This window comes from Heterodontus francisci, unplaced genomic scaffold, assembly GCF_036365525.1.
Source record: "Heterodontus francisci isolate sHetFra1 unplaced genomic scaffold, sHetFra1.hap1 HAP1_SCAFFOLD_618, whole genome shotgun sequence".
Classification (NCBI taxonomy): Eukaryota; Metazoa; Chordata; class Chondrichthyes; order Heterodontiformes; family Heterodontidae; genus Heterodontus; species Heterodontus francisci.
The window spans coordinates 475554-494202 of NW_027141114.1; the positions used below are offsets into that span (position 1 = coordinate 475554).

Genomic DNA, 18649 nt, shown 5'->3' on the forward strand with positions numbered 1-18649 from the left:
CAATCAAGCAGCAGAAACTCCACAGTCTGTCAGGGTGAAAGAAATATTGCAATGTGAGGATACAGCGAAGTGGTTTTATTGGGCAGATGGAGACATGATTCCACTTGTGGTGGTGTCTGAAGCAAAGGCCAGAAATACAAAATTGTCATTAATAAAAGAAATGAGGAATTCATGAAAAATGTAGGAACGTAGTGAATGGTTAGAATGTGGATAGAATAGAAAGTGAGATTGGATGGACAGAAGCAGTCTGAAAGGATGGCTGAAACAAAAGATGAGTGCCCTGAAACGTTAACTGTGTTTCTCACAGCACAGATGCTGCCAGAGCTGCTGAACATTTCCAGCACTTTCTGTTTTTATTTCAGCATTTGCAGGATGTTGCTTTGATCTGAAAAAAAATGGATGATTGACGGGGGGGTTCCAGTGAAATTCCACAGCAGCTAATAAAACCTGATTGTCAGTGGCTCGTTGGTCTAGGGGTATGATTCTCGCTTCGGGAGTATGATTAATTAACATGCGAGAGATCCCGGGTTCAAGTCCCGGACGAGCCCTGGTCTGCTGGCATTTTTAGATTAAGGTTATCTATTGGTTTCAGCCTTCCAGAAGGTGGAATTGACTTCCAAACGGAGCTGGCTTGAGGACCAGACAAATGGATTCAAAGAGCTTGTCGACAAAATTGTAATTAACTCAATGTACAGATAACCAACTGGGAATATAAAGTTGTTGCAGTAATTGAGACCTGACTCCAAAAAACAACAGCACTGGGTTCTGGACTGGAATGGAATGGAATTCTTCAGTGTTTCTGTTGTTTGGCTTGCATTGGCTCAACGATTTTCTTGTTTTTCACTTTGTCGATGCCTTTGAATAATTGTGGATCCTTCTTCAGAGTGTCTTCTTTCACCAGGTAGTTCTGACCTCTGATGATGTTGATTGTAATCAGCTTCAATTCGCTGATAGTTTTGGAAGTGAGAAGATTTCCTTTGCTTGAGTCTACAACATGGAACTCAGTCTGACATGTGGACCCATGGGAGGATTTGAATGCCACCCCTGCGTTGGAGTTGCATCCATCCAATAAGACACCGAGTAGAAGTGACAGTTCTGTCAGTCGAATATGAGACTTTTAATGGCAGGATTGTGAGTTTGAGTGCCATTCTGTTTTTCCCTTTTTTAAGGCTTCATGAGCAGAGAGTACAGGGAGTGTTTGAAATGAGCAAGTCTCGCTTTGATTCAGGACTCTTACCTCTCAGCAGCATCTCACTATGAAAGATTGAATTTGATCTCATTTCATTCTCAGCTCAGGGTCAGTGTGGATCACTGGGACGTCTGGCTGTCTCCCGCTTCACAATCCATCAGTACTGAGAAAGCAATGGGGAATATTACTCACATGTTATGTTCTTTAATTTTTTGGAAAACTTGAATGTATGTATTTTCTTCCAAAACAAGGACACCAAGCCACTGTTAATGTAGGGCTGAAATAGCTCAGTTGGGAGAGTGTGAGACTGAAAATCTGAAGGTCCCTGGTTTAATCCCGGGTTTCAGCAATTTTGCTTCCTTATGCGTCCCTTGCCTTGGTTCTGATTTTCCAGTTGCACAATTTACTTTGAAATTATTTACCAAGCACCAGTGGATTGAATTTGAGAAACAACACAGAATCATTTACAACATAGAAGGTGGTCGTTTGGCCTATCACGTCCATGCTGGCTCTCCCCGGAGCAATCTAGTCAGTTCCACTCACCAGCTCGATCCCTTTCCTCCTGCAAGTTTCTTTCCTTCTAGTATCCATCCAATTTCCTTTTCAAATCATTGATTGTCTCTGCTTCCACCACACTCGTGGGCCAAGTCATTACCACCCACAACATAAAAAAGTTCCACCTCATCAAGGATGGTAAATACTTATATCGACTATATTTGCTTATTCACTATTTCTATGAGAATAGACTGGCAGTCAACATGAAAGGGAACCCAAAAATCTTCGAGCAGCATGTAAATGATAAGTGGGTAGTAAAGTAAGAGGTTGAGTAGGGCCTATTAGGGACAAAAAGGATAATATATGCTTAGAGGTGCAGGGCAATGTTAATCTACTTAATGAGTACTTTATATCAGTGATCACTAAGGAAGTGGAATTTGACAAAATATCAGTCGAAGTGAAGAGAGTAGAGGCAATGGAGAGAGTACAAATTAGGAGAGGGAGGTAATAAAAAGGCTGGCTGTGCTTAGGTAAGATAAATCACCTGGTCCGGATGGCTCACATCCCAGGTTGCGAAAGGAAATGCGGATGCAGATAACGGAAGGGCTTGCTATAATCTTCCAATCTTCCCTGGATACGGGGGAGGTGCCAGAGGATTAAACAGTGGCAAATGCGACACCCTTATACAAGAAAGGGTGTAAGGACAGTCTGGGTAACTACAGGCTAGTTAGATTAACAGCAGTGGTGGGTAAGGTTTTAGAAAGAATAATCAGGGTAAAAAATCAACAGTCACTTGGAGAGGTTTGAGTTAATTAAGGAGAGTGAGCATGGATTTATAAATGGGAGTTCATGCTTGACTAATCTAACTGCATTTTTGATGAACTAACAGAGCAGCTTGATGAAGGGAATGCAGTGGATGTTGTTTATATGGATTTTAAGGAAGCGTTTGACAAGGTACCACATAAAAGGGCGGTTAACAAAATTGAGGTTCGTGGTATAGGAGGGTCAGTGTCCAATTGGAGAGAAAATTGGTTTAAGGACAGAAAACAGCGAGTCTTATTAAATGGTTCTTTGTCAGACTGGAGGAGAGTCGACAGTGGTGTTCCCCAAGGGTCAGTGCTTTTTTTGCTAAAGGTAAGTGACTTGGATCTTGGAATACAGAGTAGAATCCACAAATATGCCGATGACACCAAACTTGGAGGAGCGGCAAACAGTGAGGATGATATGAACTGCCTGCAACAGGACAGTGATAGGCTAGCAGAATGGGCAGACAGGTGGCAGATGGAATTTAATAGTGACAAGTGTGAGGTGATGTAAAGGAATAGGGAGAAGCAATATATACTTAATGGCACAGTTCTAAAGAGTGTGCTGGAATAGAGGGACTTGGGGTTCCTGTGCATCAATCTTTGAAGGTGGCAAGACATATTGCGAGAGTGGTTAGCAAAGCATATGGGATCTTGGGCTTTATAAGTAGAGGCATTGAGTCCAAACGCAGGGAAGTTATGCTGAACCATTATGAAACTCTGGTTAGGCCCCAATTGGAGTGTTGCTTCCAGTTCTGCTCAGCAGACTTTAGAAAGAATGTGAGGGTCCTTGAGAGGACGCAGAGGTGATTTACCAGAATGGATCGAGGGATGAGGGATTTTAGTTACAAGGTTAGATTGGAAAAGCTAGGATTATTCTGCTTGTATCAAAGGAGATTGAGTGGAGAATTGATAGAGGTGTATAACACCTCGAGAGAACAGGCCATCCTGGACTGGGTATTGTGTAATGAGAAAGGATTAGTTAACAATCTTGTTGTGTGGGGTCCCTTGGGGAAGTGCGCCCATAATATGATAAAATTCTTCATTAAGATGGAGAGTGAGAGAGTTGATTCAGAGACTCGGGTCCTGAATCTAAACAAAGGAAACTATGAAGGTATGAGGCGGGAGTTGGCGATGATAGATTGGGGAACGTTACTTAAAGGGTTGACAGTGGATAGGCAATGGCTAGCATTTAAAGAGCGCATGGATGAATTACAACAATTGTTCATTCCTGTCTGTGCAAAAGTAAAAAAGGAAGGGTGGCTCAACTGTGGCTTACAAAAGAAATTAAGGAAAGTATTAGATCCAAGGAGGAGAAATATAAAATGGCCAGAACAAGCAGCAAACCTGAAGACTGTGAGCAGTTTGGAATTTAGCAGAGGAGGACAAAAGGATTGATTAAGAAGGGGGAAATAGAGTATGAGAGTAAGCTAGCAGAGAACATAAAAACTGACTGTAAAAGATTCTATAGATATGTGTAGAGAAAAAGATTAGTGAAGACAAATGTGGGCCCCTTACAGTCAGAAACGAGGGAATTGATAATGGGGAACAAAGAAATGGCAGACCAATTAAATACATACTTTGGATCTGTCTTCACAAAGGAGGATACAAATTATCTCCCAGAAATGTTGGGGAACATAGGGTCTAGTGAGAAGGAGGAACTGTATGAAATCAGTATTAGTAGGGAATGTTTGGGAAATTGATGGGATTGAAGGCCGATAAATCCCCAGGGCCTGATAATCTACATCCCAGAGTACTTAAGGAAGTGGCCCTTGAAATAGCAGATGCATTTCTGGTCTTTTTACAAAATTCTATAGACTCTGGAACAGTTCCAATGGATTGGACGGTAGTTAATGTAACTCCGTTATTTAAAAAAAGAGGCAGAAAGAAAACAGCGAATTATATACCGGTTAGCCTGACTTCAGTCGTGGGGAAAATGCTGGAGTCCATTATAAAAGATGTAATAGCAGAGTGCAATAATAACTCGTCTCCACTCCGAGTATTTCTAAATCCCACACATTCACTATAATGTGAACAATTATTTCCTGTTGTGTCTCTCTCAGATTTGTAAACTTCACTGTATTGGAGTGAGGTGACATCTACTGGCGGGAAGCAAGAACTGCAATCAAGCAGCAGAAACTCCACAGTCTGTGAGGGTTGAAGAAACATTGCAATGTGAGGATACAGCGAAGTGGTTTGATTGGGTAGATGGAGACATGATTCCACTTGTGGTGGTGTCTGAAGCAAAGGCTAGAAATACAAAATTGTCATTAATAAAAGAAATGAGGAATTCATGAAAAATGTAGCAACAGAGTGAATGGTCAGAATGTGGATAGAATAGGAAGTGAGATTGGATGGACAGAAGCAGTCTGAAAGGCTGGCTGAAACAAAAGATGAGTGCCCTGAAACGTTAACTGTGTTTCTCACAGCACAGATGCTGCCAGAGCTGCTGAACATTTCCAGCACTTTCTGTTTTTATTTCAGCATTTGCAGGATGTTGCTTTGATCTGAAAATAAATAGTTGATTGACTGGGGGGTTCCAGTGAAATTCCACAGCAGCTAATAAAACCTGACCTATCAGTGGCTCGTTGGTCTCGGGGTATGATTCTCGCTTCGGGAGTATGGTTAATTAACGTGTGAGAGATCCCGGGTTCAAGTACCGGACGAGCCCTGGTCTGCTGGCATTTTTAGATTAAGGTTATCTATTGGTTTCAGCCTTCCAGAAGGTGGAATTGACTTCCATACGGAGCTGGCTTGAGGACCAGACAACTGGATTCAAAGATCTTGTTGACAAAATTGTAATTAACTAAATGTGCAGATAACCAACTGGGAACATAAAGTTGTTGCAGTAATTGAGACCTGACTCCAAAAACAACAGCACTGGGTTCTGGACTGGAATGGAATGGAATTCTTCAGTGTTTCTAATATAAAAGCAAAATACTGCGGATGCTGGAAATCTGAAACAAAAACAAGAAATGCTGGATTCACTCAGCAGGTCTGGCAGCATCTGTGGAAAGAGAAGCAGAGTTAACGTTTCGGGTCAGTGACCCTTCTTCGGAACAAGAAGGGTCACTGACCCGAAACGTTAACTCTGCTTCTCTTTCCACAGATGCTGCCAGACCTGCTGAGTGAATCCAGCATTTCTTGTTTTTGTCTTCAGTGTTTCTGTTGTTTGGCTTGCATTGACTCATCGATTTTCTTGTTTTTCACTTTGTCGATGCCTTTGAATAATTGTGGATCCTTCTTCAGGGTGTCTTCTTTCACCAGGTAGTTCTGACCTCTGATGATGTTGATTGTAATCAGCTTCAATTCGCTGATAGTTTTGGAAGTGAGCAGATTTCCTTTGCTTGAGTCTACAACATGGAACTCAGTCTGACATGTGGACCCATGGGAGGATTTGAATGCCATCCCTGCGTTGGAGTTGCATCCATCCAATAAGAGACCGAGTAGAAGTGACAGTTCTGTCAGTCGAACATGAGACTTTTAATGGCAGGGTTCTGAGTTTGAGTGCCATTCTGTTTTTCCCTTTTTTAAGGCTTCATGAGCAGAGAGTACAGGGAGTGTTTGAAATGAGCAAGTCTCGCTTTGATTCAGGACTCTTACCTCTCAGCAGCATCTCACTATGAAAGATTGAATTTGATCTCATTTCATTCTCAGCTCGGGGTCTGTGCGGCTCAGTGGCACTTCTGGCTGTCTCCCGCTTCACAATCCATCAGTACTGAGAAAGCAATGGGGAATATTACTCACATGTTGTGTTCTTTAATTTTTTGGAAAACTTGAATGTATGTATTTTCTTCCAAAACAAGGACACCAAGCCACTGTTAATGTCGGGCTGAAATAGCTCAGCTGGGAGAGCGTTAGACTGAAGATCTAAAGATCCCGGGTTTCAGCAATTTTGCTTCCTTCTGCGTCCCTTGCCTTGGTTCTGATTTTCCGGTTGCACAATTTACTTTGAAATTATTTACCAAGCACCAGTGGATTGGATTTGAGAAACAACACAGAGTCATTTACAGCACAGAAGGTGGTCGTTTTGGCCTATCACGTCCATGCTGCTCTCCCCGGAGCAATCTTGTCAGTTCCACTCACCAGCTCGATCCCTTTCCTCCTGCAAGTTTCTTTCCTTCAAGTATCCATCTAATTTCCTTTTCAATCATTGATTGTCTCTGCTTCCACCACACTCGTGGGCCAAGACATTACTACCCACAACATAAAAAAGTTCCACCTCATCAAGAATGGGAAATACTTACATCTTCTATATTTGCTTATTCTCTATTTCTATGTGAATAGACTGGCAGTCAACATGAAAGGAAACCCAAAAATCTTCGAGCAGCATGTAAATGATAAGTGGGTAGTCAGAAGTTGAGTCGGGCCGATTAGGGACAAAGAGCATAATATATGCTTCGAGGTGCAGGGCAATGTTAATCTACTTAATGAGTACTTTGTATCAGTGATCACTAAGGAAGTGGAATTTGACAAAATATCAGTCGAAGTGAAGAGAGTAGAGGCAATGGAGAGGGTACAAATTGAGAGAGGGAGGTACTAAAAAGGCTGGCTGTGCTTAGGGTAGATAAATCACCTGGTCTGGATGGCTGACATCGCAGGTTGCGAAAGGAAATGCAGATGCAGATAATGGAAGAGTTTGCTATAATCTTCCAATCTTCCCTGGATACGGGGGAGGTGCCAGGAATAAGCAGTGGCAAATGTGACGCCCTCATTCAAGAAAGGGTGTAAGGACAGTCCGGCTAAGTACAGGCCAGTTAGATTTACAGCAGTGGTGGGTAAGGTTTTAGAAAGAATAATCTGGGTAAAAAATCAACAGTCACTTGGAGAGGTTCGAGTTAATTAAGTAGAGTGAGCATGGATTTATAAATGGGAGTTCATGCTTGACTAATCTAACTGCATTTTTGATGAACTTACAGAGCAGGTTGATGAAGGGAATGTCGTGGATGTTGTTTATATGGATTTTAAGGAAGCGTCTGACAAGGTACCACATAAAAGGACGGTTGACAAAATTGAGGTTCGTGGTATAGGAGGGTCAGTGTCCAATTGGATAGAAAATTGGTTTAAGGACAGAAAACAGCGAGTCTTATTAAATGATTCATTGTCAGCCTGGAGGATAGTCGACAGAGGTGTTCCCCAAGGGTCAGTGCTGGAACCACTGCTTTTTTTGCTAAAGATAAATGACTTGGATCTTGGAATATTGAGTAGAATATCAAAATATCCCGATGACAACAAACCTGGAGGAGTGGCAAACAGTGAGGATAATATGAACTGCCTGCAACAGGACAATGATAGGCTAGCAGAATGGGCAGACAGGTGGCAGATGGAATTTAATAGTGACAATTGTGAGGTGATGTATTTTGGCACAAGGAATAGGGAGAGGCAATATTTACTTAATGGCACAGTTCTAAAGGGTGTGTTGGAATAGAGGGACTTGGGGTTCATGTGCATCAATCTTTGAAGGTGGCAAGAAATATTGCGAGAGTGGTTTGCAAAGCATATGGCATCTTGGGCTTTATAAATAGAGGCATTGAGTACAAAGCAGGGAAGTTATGCTGAACCATTATAAAACTCAGGTTAGGCCCCAGTTGGCGTGTTACTTCCAGTTTTGCTTACCACACTTAAGAAAGAATGTGAGGGTCCTTGAGAGAATGCAGAGGAAATTCACCAGAATGGATCCAGGGATGGAGGATTTTAGTTACAAGGTTGGGTTGGAAAAGCTAGGGTTGTTCTGCCTGTATCAAAGGAGAGTGAGGGGAGAATTGATAGATGTGTTTTCGGCTATGACAGTTTTAAATAAGTTGGCAAGGAAACATTGTTCCCGTTAACTATTGGTACAAGGACTAGGGGACACAGATTGAAGGTTTTGGACAGGAGATACAGGGGGACTGTGCGGAAGAACTTTCTTACACTGATTGGTGATGATCTGTAACTTGCTGCCCATGAGGGCGGTGGAAATGGAGACAATCGAGGATTACAAAAGGAATTTGAATGGGCACTTGAAGGAAATAATTTTACAGGGCTATGGGGATCGAGCAGACAAGTAATAACTCGTCTCCACTCCTAGTATTTCTAAATCCCACACATTCACCATAATGTGAACAATTCTTTCCTGTTGTTTCTCAGATTTGTAAACTTCACTGCATTGGAGTGAAGTGACATCTACTGGCAAGAAACAAGAACTGCCGTGATGAGATCAGCCATGATTGTATTGAATGGCAGAGCAGGCTCGAGTGGCTGAATTGCCGACTCCGGCTCCTCGTTCTTATGTTCATAGAATCATACAGCACAGATGGAGGCCATTCGGCCCCATTGTGCCTCTGCTGACTCTCTAACAAAAAGTTGCAATTAGTCCAACCCCCTGCCTATTTCCCCATAATCCTGGAGAATTTCACTTTGAAATATTTGTCCAATTCCCTTATGAAAGTTATAATTGAATCTGTTTCCACCACCCTGTCAGACAATTCATTCCAAATCCGACTCAGTTACTGGGTAAAAAGATCTTTCCTCACCTCCCCTTGACATTTTTGGCCAATTATTTTAAATCTGTGTCCTCTGGTTACTGACCCCCAGGACAGTGAAAACAGTTTCTCCCTCTCTACCCTATGAAAATCCTTCATGATTCTGAACATCTCTATTAAATCTTCCCTTAACATTCTCTACTCTGAGGAGAACAATCCCAGCTTCACCAGCCTGTCCAGAGAACTGAAACCCCGCATCTCTGGGATCATTCCAGTAAATGTCCTCTGAACTGTCTCAGAAGCTTTGATGTCCTTTCTAAAGCCTGGTGCCCTGAACTGGACACATTACTCGAGCTGAGATCGAGTCAGCGACGCCCACATCCCACGAACGAATAAAAAAACGCTCCCTAACCAGTCCCCAATTCTTAAGCATTGAAAGACGCTCCCTGCCCAGTCCCCAAATCTTATTCATTTAGAAACGCTCCCTGCCCAGTCTCCAACTCTTATTCAATTATAGACACTCCCTGCCCAGTCCCCAGTTCTTATCCATTTACAGACGCTCCCTGACCAGTACCCAAATCTTATTCATTTAGAGACGCTCCCTGCCCAGTCCCCCAATTCTTATCCATTTACAGACGCTCCCTGCCCAGTCCCCAATTCTTATCCATTTACAGACGCTCCCTGACCAGTACCCAAATTTTATTCATTTAGAGACGCTCCCTGCCCAGTCCCCAATTCTTATCCATTTCCAGACGCCGTTTCGGGAAGCCTCACCGGGAAAAGCTTCACCACCGCCATCCGCAGGGATACAGATGGGATTGTTCCATCTTATTGTGGCCCTGAGGCCCTGCTCCAGCTGTGTGAGCCCGCAAAGTCTTCTCGCACTTTGTGAATATCCCGCTCCAACTCCGAACCCGCAGCTCGAGCTGCTGACAAAGCTCTCTACTGCGCCTGCGCGCCCTGCTCCTGTCACAGATAGGGCGGATTCTAGGCCGCTGAGCATTCTGGGTACCACACCTGTCATTAATGCTATTCTTTCAGCTGAAAGGTTTTATTCCGTACATTTCATGACCTGGTATCGTCGTGAGTGTTTTCTTTTGCACCTGTCAGTGCCTGGGAGGATAGAGTCAGCTTCACTTTGTAGCCATGAGTTTCTGGTGTGAGAAAGTGATGTTTAACTCAGTATATTTCAGTTTTTGGTCTGTGACTGTGGGTATTATTCAGTACCTGTTTGTTTCTGCTATTGCTCTGTGAGTTTCACCACATATCTTTCAACAACTTGTATGTGAGCATCAGCTTTTGTCTATATCTATCAGTTTCTGAGAAGTGAGAAAGGGTTTGATTCTATCCCTATCAGTTTCAGTTACATGCATGTGTCTTTAATCTGCACCTCCTCTGAGTGTGTCTTCGTCTCTGTACTTGTAGGTGAATATGTGTTTTGCTTTGTATCTCTCAGTCTTTGAAGTGTGAGCCTGGGTTTGTACCTAATTTCCTTTGTACCTTGCAGTTGGGATATGAAAGAAAGATTTTTACACGTTACCTGCCAACTGCTGCTACGTGACTGTGGGTTTCACACTGTATCTGTCAATTTCTTGTCTGGTAATGCGAAGTTTACAGTGTACCTGTCAGTTTCTAGTCCAGGACTGATTGGTTTTACTCTGTCCCTAGCATTCGCTGGTCTGTTCGTGAGGGGTTTACACTGTACCTGTCAGTTTCTTGTATGTGAGTGTTGATTTCACTCTGAAAAGAATCATAGATCATAGAATAGTTACAGAACAAAAGGAAGCCATTCAGCTCATTGTGCTTGTGCTGCTTCTATGCACGAGCAACTCAGCTCATGCCACAGACTCATGTATTCCATGAAAACATGCAATTTTTCCACTTCAGATAATTATCTTATACCATTTTGAAAGCCATGGTTGAATCAGCCTCCATCACACTCTCAAGCAGTGCATATCAGATCTTATGAGTTTTTCCTCATGTTGCCTTTGGTTCTTTTGCCATTCACCTTAAATCGGTGTCCTCAGGTTACAGAGCCGTGAATAATATTCCCCATTGCTTTCTCAGCACTGATGGATTGTGAAGCAGGAGACAACCAGAAGTCCCACTGAGCCGCACTGACCCCGAGCTGGGAATGAAATGAGATGAAGTTCAATCTTTCACAGCGAGATGCTGCAGAGAGATGAGTCCCGAATCAAAGTGAGACTTTCTCATACTTTTGCTGAATTTCATTTCAAACACTCCTTGTACTCTCTGCTAATGAAGCCTTAAAAAAGGGAAAAACAAAATGGCACTCAAACTCACCACCCTGAAATTAAAAGTTTAATGTTTGACTGACTGAACTGTCACTTCTACTCGGTCTCTTATTGGATGGATGCAACTGTATTCTCCAACGCAGGGGTGGCATTCAAATCCTCCCATGGGTCCACATGTCAGACTGAGTTCCATGTTGTAGACTCAAGCAAAGGAAATCTGTTCAGTTCCAAAACTATCAGTGAGTTGAAGCTCATTCCGATCATCATCATCAGAGGTCAGAACTACCTGGTGAAAGAAGACAATCTGAAGAAGGATCCACAATTATTCAAAGGCATCGACAAAGTGAAAAACAAGAAAATCGATGAGTCAATGCAAGCCAAACAGCAGAAACACTGAAGAATTCCATTCCATTCCAGTCCAGAACCCAGTCCTGTTGTTTTTGGAGTCAGGTCACAATTACTGCAACAACTTTATATTCCCACTTGGCTATCTGTACATTTAGTTAATCAAGCTCTTTGAATCCAGCTCTCTGGTCCTCAAGCAGGCTCCATATGGAAATCAATTCCGCCTTCTGCAAGGCTGAAACCAATCAATCACCTTCATCCAAAAATGCCAAAGTAGAAGGGCTTGTCCAGGATTTGAACCCAGGATCTCTCACACATTAATTAATCACTCACCCTAAGCAAGAATCATACCCCTAGATCAACATGCCACTGATATCAGAACTTCCTTTTAGCTCCTGTGGAATTTCACTGGCAGCCAAAGCCGATCATCCAATTTTTTTTCAGAGCAAAGCAACATCTTGCAAATTCTGAAATAAGAACAGAAAGTGTTGGAAATGTTCAGAAACTCTGGCAGAATCAGTGGAGAGAGAAACAGAGTTCACCTTTCAGGGCGTTTACCTTTTGTTTGAGCAATCCTTTCACACTGCTTCTGTCCACCCAATTTCACTTTCTATTTTATCTAGATTCCACCCACTCACTACCTAAATACATTTATCATGAATTCCTCATATCTTTTAATAATGACAATTTTATATTTCTGGCCTTTGCTTTGGACTCCACCACAAGTGGAATCATGTCTCCATCAACCCAATCAAACCCATTCACTATTTCCTCACATTGCAATGTTTCTTTCACCCTGACAGACGATGGAACTTCTGCTGCTTGATTGCAGTTCTTGCTTCCCGCCAGTAGATGTCACCTCACTCCAGTACAGTGAAGGTGACAAATCTGAGAGCACACAACAAGAAGTAATTGTTCACGTTGTTCATTGTTCAGTGAACAGGTCCCTCTATTCCTGCACACTCTTTAGAACTGTGCCATTAAGTATATATTGCCTCTCCCTATTCCTTCTGCTAAAATACATCACCTCACGCTAGTCACTATTAAAATCGATCTGCACCTGTCTGCCCATTCTGCTAGCCTATCACTGTCTTGTTGCAGGTGGTTCATTTCATCCTCACTGTTTGCCACTTCTCCAAGTTTGGTGTTATCGGCATATTTTGAGATTCTACTCTATATTCCAAGATCCAAGTCATTTATCTGTCGCAAGTAAAAAGCAGTGGTTCCAGCAGTGACCCTTGGGGAACAGCACTGTCGACAACCTTCCAGTCTGAGAATGAATCATTTATTACGACTTGCTGTTTTCTGTCCTGAAGCCAATTTTCTATCCAATTGGACACTGACCCTCCTATTCCATGAACCTCAATGTTGTTAATCACCCTTTTATGTGTCGTTTCTTAAAATCCATATAAACAACATCCACTGCATGCCCTTCATAAACCTTCTCTGTTAGTTCATCAAAACATGCAGTTAGATTAGTCAAGCATGAACTCCCATGTATATATCCATGCTCACTCTCCTCAATTAACTCAAACCTCTACAAGTGACTGTTGATTTTTTACCTGATTGTTCTTTCTGAAACCTTACCCACCACTGCTGTTAATCTAACTGGCCTGTAGTTAGCCGGACTGTCCTTACACCCTTTCTTGAGTAAGGGCGTCACATTTGCCACTGTTTAATCCTCTGACACCTCCCCCGTATCCAGGGAAGATTGGAAGATTATAGAAAGCCTTTCTGTTATCTGCATCCACATTTCCTTTCGCAATCTGGGATGAAAGCCATCCGGACCAGGTAATTTATCTTCCTGAAGCATAACCAGTCTTTTCAGTACCTCCCTCTCTCAATTTGTACCCTCTCCATTGCCTCTACACTCTCCACTTCTACTGATATTTTGTCAAATTCCACTTCCTTAGTGATCATTGATACAAGGTACTTATTAACTAGATTAACATTGCCCTGCAGCTCTAAGTATATATTACCCTCTTTGTCCCTAATGGGGCCCACTTCACCGCTGACTACCTGCTTATTATTTATATACTGCTCGAAGATTTTTGGGTTCCCTTTCATGTTGACTGCCATTCTATTCTCGTAGAGATAGAGAATAAGCTAAATATAGAAGATATAAATATTTCCCATCCTTGGGTGAGGTGGAATTTTTTTATGCTGTGAGTGGTAATGTCCTGACCCACGAGTGTGGTGGAAGTAGAGACAATCAATGATTTGAAAAGTAAATTGGATGGATACCTGAAGCAAAGGAACTTGCAGGAGGAAAGGGATCGAGCAGGTGAGTGGAACTGAGTCGCTGGCTCCGATAATTGCTGCAGTCACTGCGATCCCCCTTAATTTTGTACAAGGTGACAATGTTTGCATCACGCATGTTTTGAGCCCTTGTTGAGCTCGACTATGGAGGGCTCACTGTCCAGTTCCTCCATGACAGGGAAGTCTGGAATGGCACTGAGAGCTACTTCAATGACAATGTTCTCCGTTATGTGGAGTTCAAGATAATGCTCCACTCACCTTTCCATCTGCTTGTTAGGTTCAGTGATGATCACCCCTGTCTTTGTCTTCAAAAGGTACTGATTTAGTTACTACTGGGCCCATTGCTTTCTTAATTCCTTCATACATCCCTCTAGCATCCCCGGATTCATCAGCAGAGTTTTAACCAGTATTGATTGGTGCAGTGCCGAGCAGTCTGCAGAGACTTGTTTCTGGCAGCTCTGAGAGCATTTAGATGTTGTTTGCTGGGGACTTGTTTGTAGTTCATGAGGGCTCTCTTCTTAGTTACAGTAACTGACTCCATTTCAGTCCAATAAGCCTCAAACCAGTCAGCATTCCTCCCATCTCTTTTCCTATACACAGTGAGTGCAGAGTTATAGATGGTGGTGTGCAGATGATTCCACTTTGACACTGCACTGAGGCCTTGAGCATTGTTGTCTGAAAGAGCCTGATCGAGGATGTTGAGGAACTCCTGGGTCCTTTCTGGGTCAGTGGTTCGGCAAGTGTTGATCAGAAGACGAGCTTTCATCATGGATGGATGAAGCTTCCTTGGCTGAAGCCTGACCTTGCTACACACCAGGGAGTGGTCAGTGTCACAGTCAGTGCTGTGATAACTGCGAGTGATGAGGACACTGCTGAGGGTGGTATGTCTGGTGAAGATAAGGTCTAGCTGGTGCCAATGGCATGATCTCGGATGTCTCCAGGACACCTTGTAGCACAGCTTGACTTGGAAGTAGCCGTTCATCACACATAATCCATGGTGACAGCATAGCTCCAGCAACCTCTGTCCATTTACGTTCATCTTGCCAATCCCCTGGTACCCTATGCACATTGGCAAAGCTGTGTAGTCAGTACCCAAGCTTGTGTTGAAGTCTCCTAGAAGGTACAGTCCCTCAGTGCTGGGAATTCTACTGATGGCAGTGTCAAGTGTCACATAGAATTGATCCTTGACATCTGGGGTGGAGGTGAGTGTCGGGACATAGATGCACATGAGATTAACTGGGCCCACACTTGTTGACAAGTGAAGAGTAAGAAGTCTCTCTGAGCCGACTGTGGGTGGTTCACTCATCTGAAGTAACGTGTATTTTACTGTGAAACCCACTCCATGCTCACGAGTTGCCTCTTGGGCTTTCCCCTGCCAGAAGAAGGTGTAGTGTTTCTCTTTGAGGGATCCACTTTGAACGAGTCTAGTCTCTTGCAGCACAGCAATGTCCACATTGAGCCTTGTGAGTTCCTTGTCGATCACAGCTGTCTTGTGTGTGTCATCAACCTGCAGAAGGTTGTCAGTAAGGCCAGGACACATGGTCCTTACATTCCAGCTTGTGATGCGAAGGACTGGTGTCTTCTTTGTTAAGTTTGTTTTTCTTGGTGCATAGATTATCGATCCACCTTTTGAGAGATGACTCTCTAAGCTCCAAGCACCCATTGAAGCAAGCAGGTCGTGGCAGGACAGCACCTAACTGACTGGGGGCTGCCCAGCTTGGAGTGAATGGTAGCTATCCAATGAGACACCAAGAGCTCTCCCACTGTCCGAAGTAACCCCTGGCGCTCATACTCTACACCAATTGAATGAGAGCTTATAATCAGTAACTGTTTATTCCCGGGTTGTGCTCATGTTTAACCACGAAGCTGGAGTGTCCTCTCTAGGGCACAGGCCTGGGCAAACAGTATGGAGACCCTGAGCATCAGGACCCCCTCTCAGCATTGCTCGTATTGTCCAAAGGAAAGGAAAAACCAGGACTGTTTGTTACCAGTTCTGCTGTAGGAGTTGCTGGAAAACTGCCTGATAAGTCACAGGTAACCGCCTCCAGGACTCCACTCCGGATTTACTGTCCAGGTTTACTGCCTCAGCCTTCTTATTTATTTATTTAGAGATACAGTACTGAAACAGGCCCTTCCAGCCCACCGAGTCTGTACCGACCATCAACCACCCATTTCTTCTAATGCTACATTAATCCCATATTCCTACCACATCCCCTCAATTCCCCTACCACCTACCTACACTAGGGGCAATTTACAATGGCCAATTTACCTATCAACCTGCAAGTCTTTTGGCGGTGGGAGGAAACCAGAGCACCCGGCAGAAACCCACGCAGTCACAGGGAGAACTTGTAAACTGTGCACAGGCAGTACCCAGAATCGAACGCGGGTCACGAGAGGTGTGAGGCTGCGGTGCTGACCACTGCGCCACTGTGTCTTCTCGAGACACCCCTTGAGAAGTGAGACTTTTTGCCCAGAGATGGGGCTCTGTTTCTTGGCATCAGGATGGAACCACACACCAGTAGGCCTGTATGACATGCACAAGGATATCACACACTGCCCCATCTCTGGTACAGATCAGAGTCAGACACTTAACAGATTGCAACCCACAAGGACATCACAACCTTCCCGCTCTCTGGGACAGGTCAGTGTGATACATCAAACAAACAGCACCCCACAGGGACCTCATAAATGCCACGTCCCTGTGACAGATCAAGGTCAGACACTGCAAATATTGCAACCACAGGAACATCACAAATTGCCCCATCCTTCGGACAGCTCGGGGTCTGACATTGAACATATTGCAACAACAAGGACATTACTGTATAACTCCCTCCATTCTGATAAACAAGCATTCACCCTACTTTTTACCCTGCAGCCAATTTTGGATCCACACTGCCACTGCCCCTTTAATCCCATCTGCTTGAATTTTGTTAGCAAGTCATCGAGAGATGCAAAACTGAAACAGGCCCTACGGCCCACTGAGTCTGTGCTGACCAACCACCACCCACTTATAGTAATCCTGCACCAATCCCATATTCCCTACCACATCCCCACCATTCTCTTACCTACACTAGGGGCAATTTACAACAGCCAATTTACCTATCAACCTGCAGTCTTTGCTTGTGGGAGGAAACCGGAGCACCCAGCAGAAACACACACAGTCAAAGGGAGAACTTGCAAACTCTGCACAGGCAGTACCCAGAACTGAACCTGGGTTGCGAGAGCTGTGAGGTTGCAGTGCCAACCACTGTGCCATTGTGCTGCCCCAAGTCTAGTTTATGGTACCTTTTCAAACACAATTTTGATGTCCAGACACGTACCATCAGCCTCACCACCCTCGTCAACTCTCTCTGAAACTTCATCAAAGAAATTAATTCATTAATTATTTCAGACACAATCTTCTGTTAACCAACCTGTACTGGCTGTCGTTTATTAGCCCATGTTCTACCAAGTGACAGTTAATTTCCTCCTGGATAATTGTCTCTAAAAGTTTCCCCACCACCGACATTAGACTAATTGGTCTGTCGTTCCTGGGTTTATCTCTCTTTTTAAACAGGGCTGTAATATTCACAACCCTTGCAGACTTATCTTTTAATTCTGGAAAGTCTATTGCAGACAATCACTTTGGGCATGACTTTAATCAATTAAAGCAACAGGATACTTGATTAATAAGTCCAGAACTTTTATTGAGAGTAAAATAGTACTTAATAATTGAAAGTAAAATTATACTTAACAAACTTGGGGAATATAACTTTACAGCTCTGGGGACTGGTCGAGCTTGGTCTCAGAGTGTCACGGTCCTCTTTGTCCAGTCTAGATCCCTCATCAGGTGGAGAACTTGGTCGATGATCTGAGCCTTTACCCCTGAGGTTTTCTAGTGTTCCTGCACACTGAAACCTTACAAGCTCCCTACTTTTAACCCCTGGATGGCCATCACACCACCATGTAAAATAATAATTGGTCCTAGCTGTTGCTAGGTACATTTAATTAGTTCTTAATAATGTCTTCCACTAACAGCCACCTGTCCTCAGAATCTCAGACATGAGTACAATGGAGTGGTTTCACACTGTCTCCCAATCTGATCTGAAACAAGTTTCCTGTTCATTAAATCAAGACTCTTGAAGGTCACGATGTACCATACCATGGGTTTTATCAGGGGTCCGAGAAAGGTCCATTGTTTGAATAAATTTAGCTGAAACTGCCCTTTCCCACAAAGACACAGAAACTCACAGTAATTAGATTGAACAAACTTTAAATGAAAACCCATTCTCTCTAAAAGGTTTATTGATTCATTAATTATAACTCAATCAAGATTCATTACTTTTACAATCATCTGTTTCAGGATGGGTAGCTACTCATTAATTATACAGGATATAAACATTAGTACTGAACACAAAATGGTTCCTTTGGTCATGTGTTAATTATAAAATGGCTTTCGTAACGTTGTTAGTTATGACAATGGATACATTATAAAAATGGTCAAGTTAAACTAAGATCGAACTACCCAATCTTACCTCCATCCTCCAGTCCTCTGGCATCATTCCCATATTCAAGGAGGATTGAAAGATTGTGGTTCGAGTCTCCACTATTTCCACCCTTACTTCCCTCAGCAACCCAGGATGCAGCCCATCCAGACCGGGTGACCTTTCTACTGTGAGCACTGCTAACTTAATTAGTGCCTCAACCACACCCTCTGTCTCCACAGGATCTCCTAATTGATCCCCCCTTTCACTGAATGTCCATATGTTGGGAAAAGACTTCAGTGTTCCCAGTTATGTGACCTGCTAATCTTTTCTCATACATTCTCTTGCAGATCTCATTTCCTTTTGCAGCTCTCCTCTG

General features: G+C 43.3%; 1 non-coding gene across 1 annotated transcript; it reads left to right on the forward strand.

Moving 5' to 3' along the window:
* The first annotated feature begins 459 nt into the window (after positions 1–459).
* trnap-cgg (transfer RNA proline (anticodon CGG)) lies at positions 460–548 on the forward strand. The gene is given in 2 exon segments: positions 460–495; positions 513–548. It is a non-coding gene; the product is annotated as a tRNA-Pro (tRNA).
* The last annotated feature ends 18101 nt before the right edge of the window (positions 549–18649 follow it).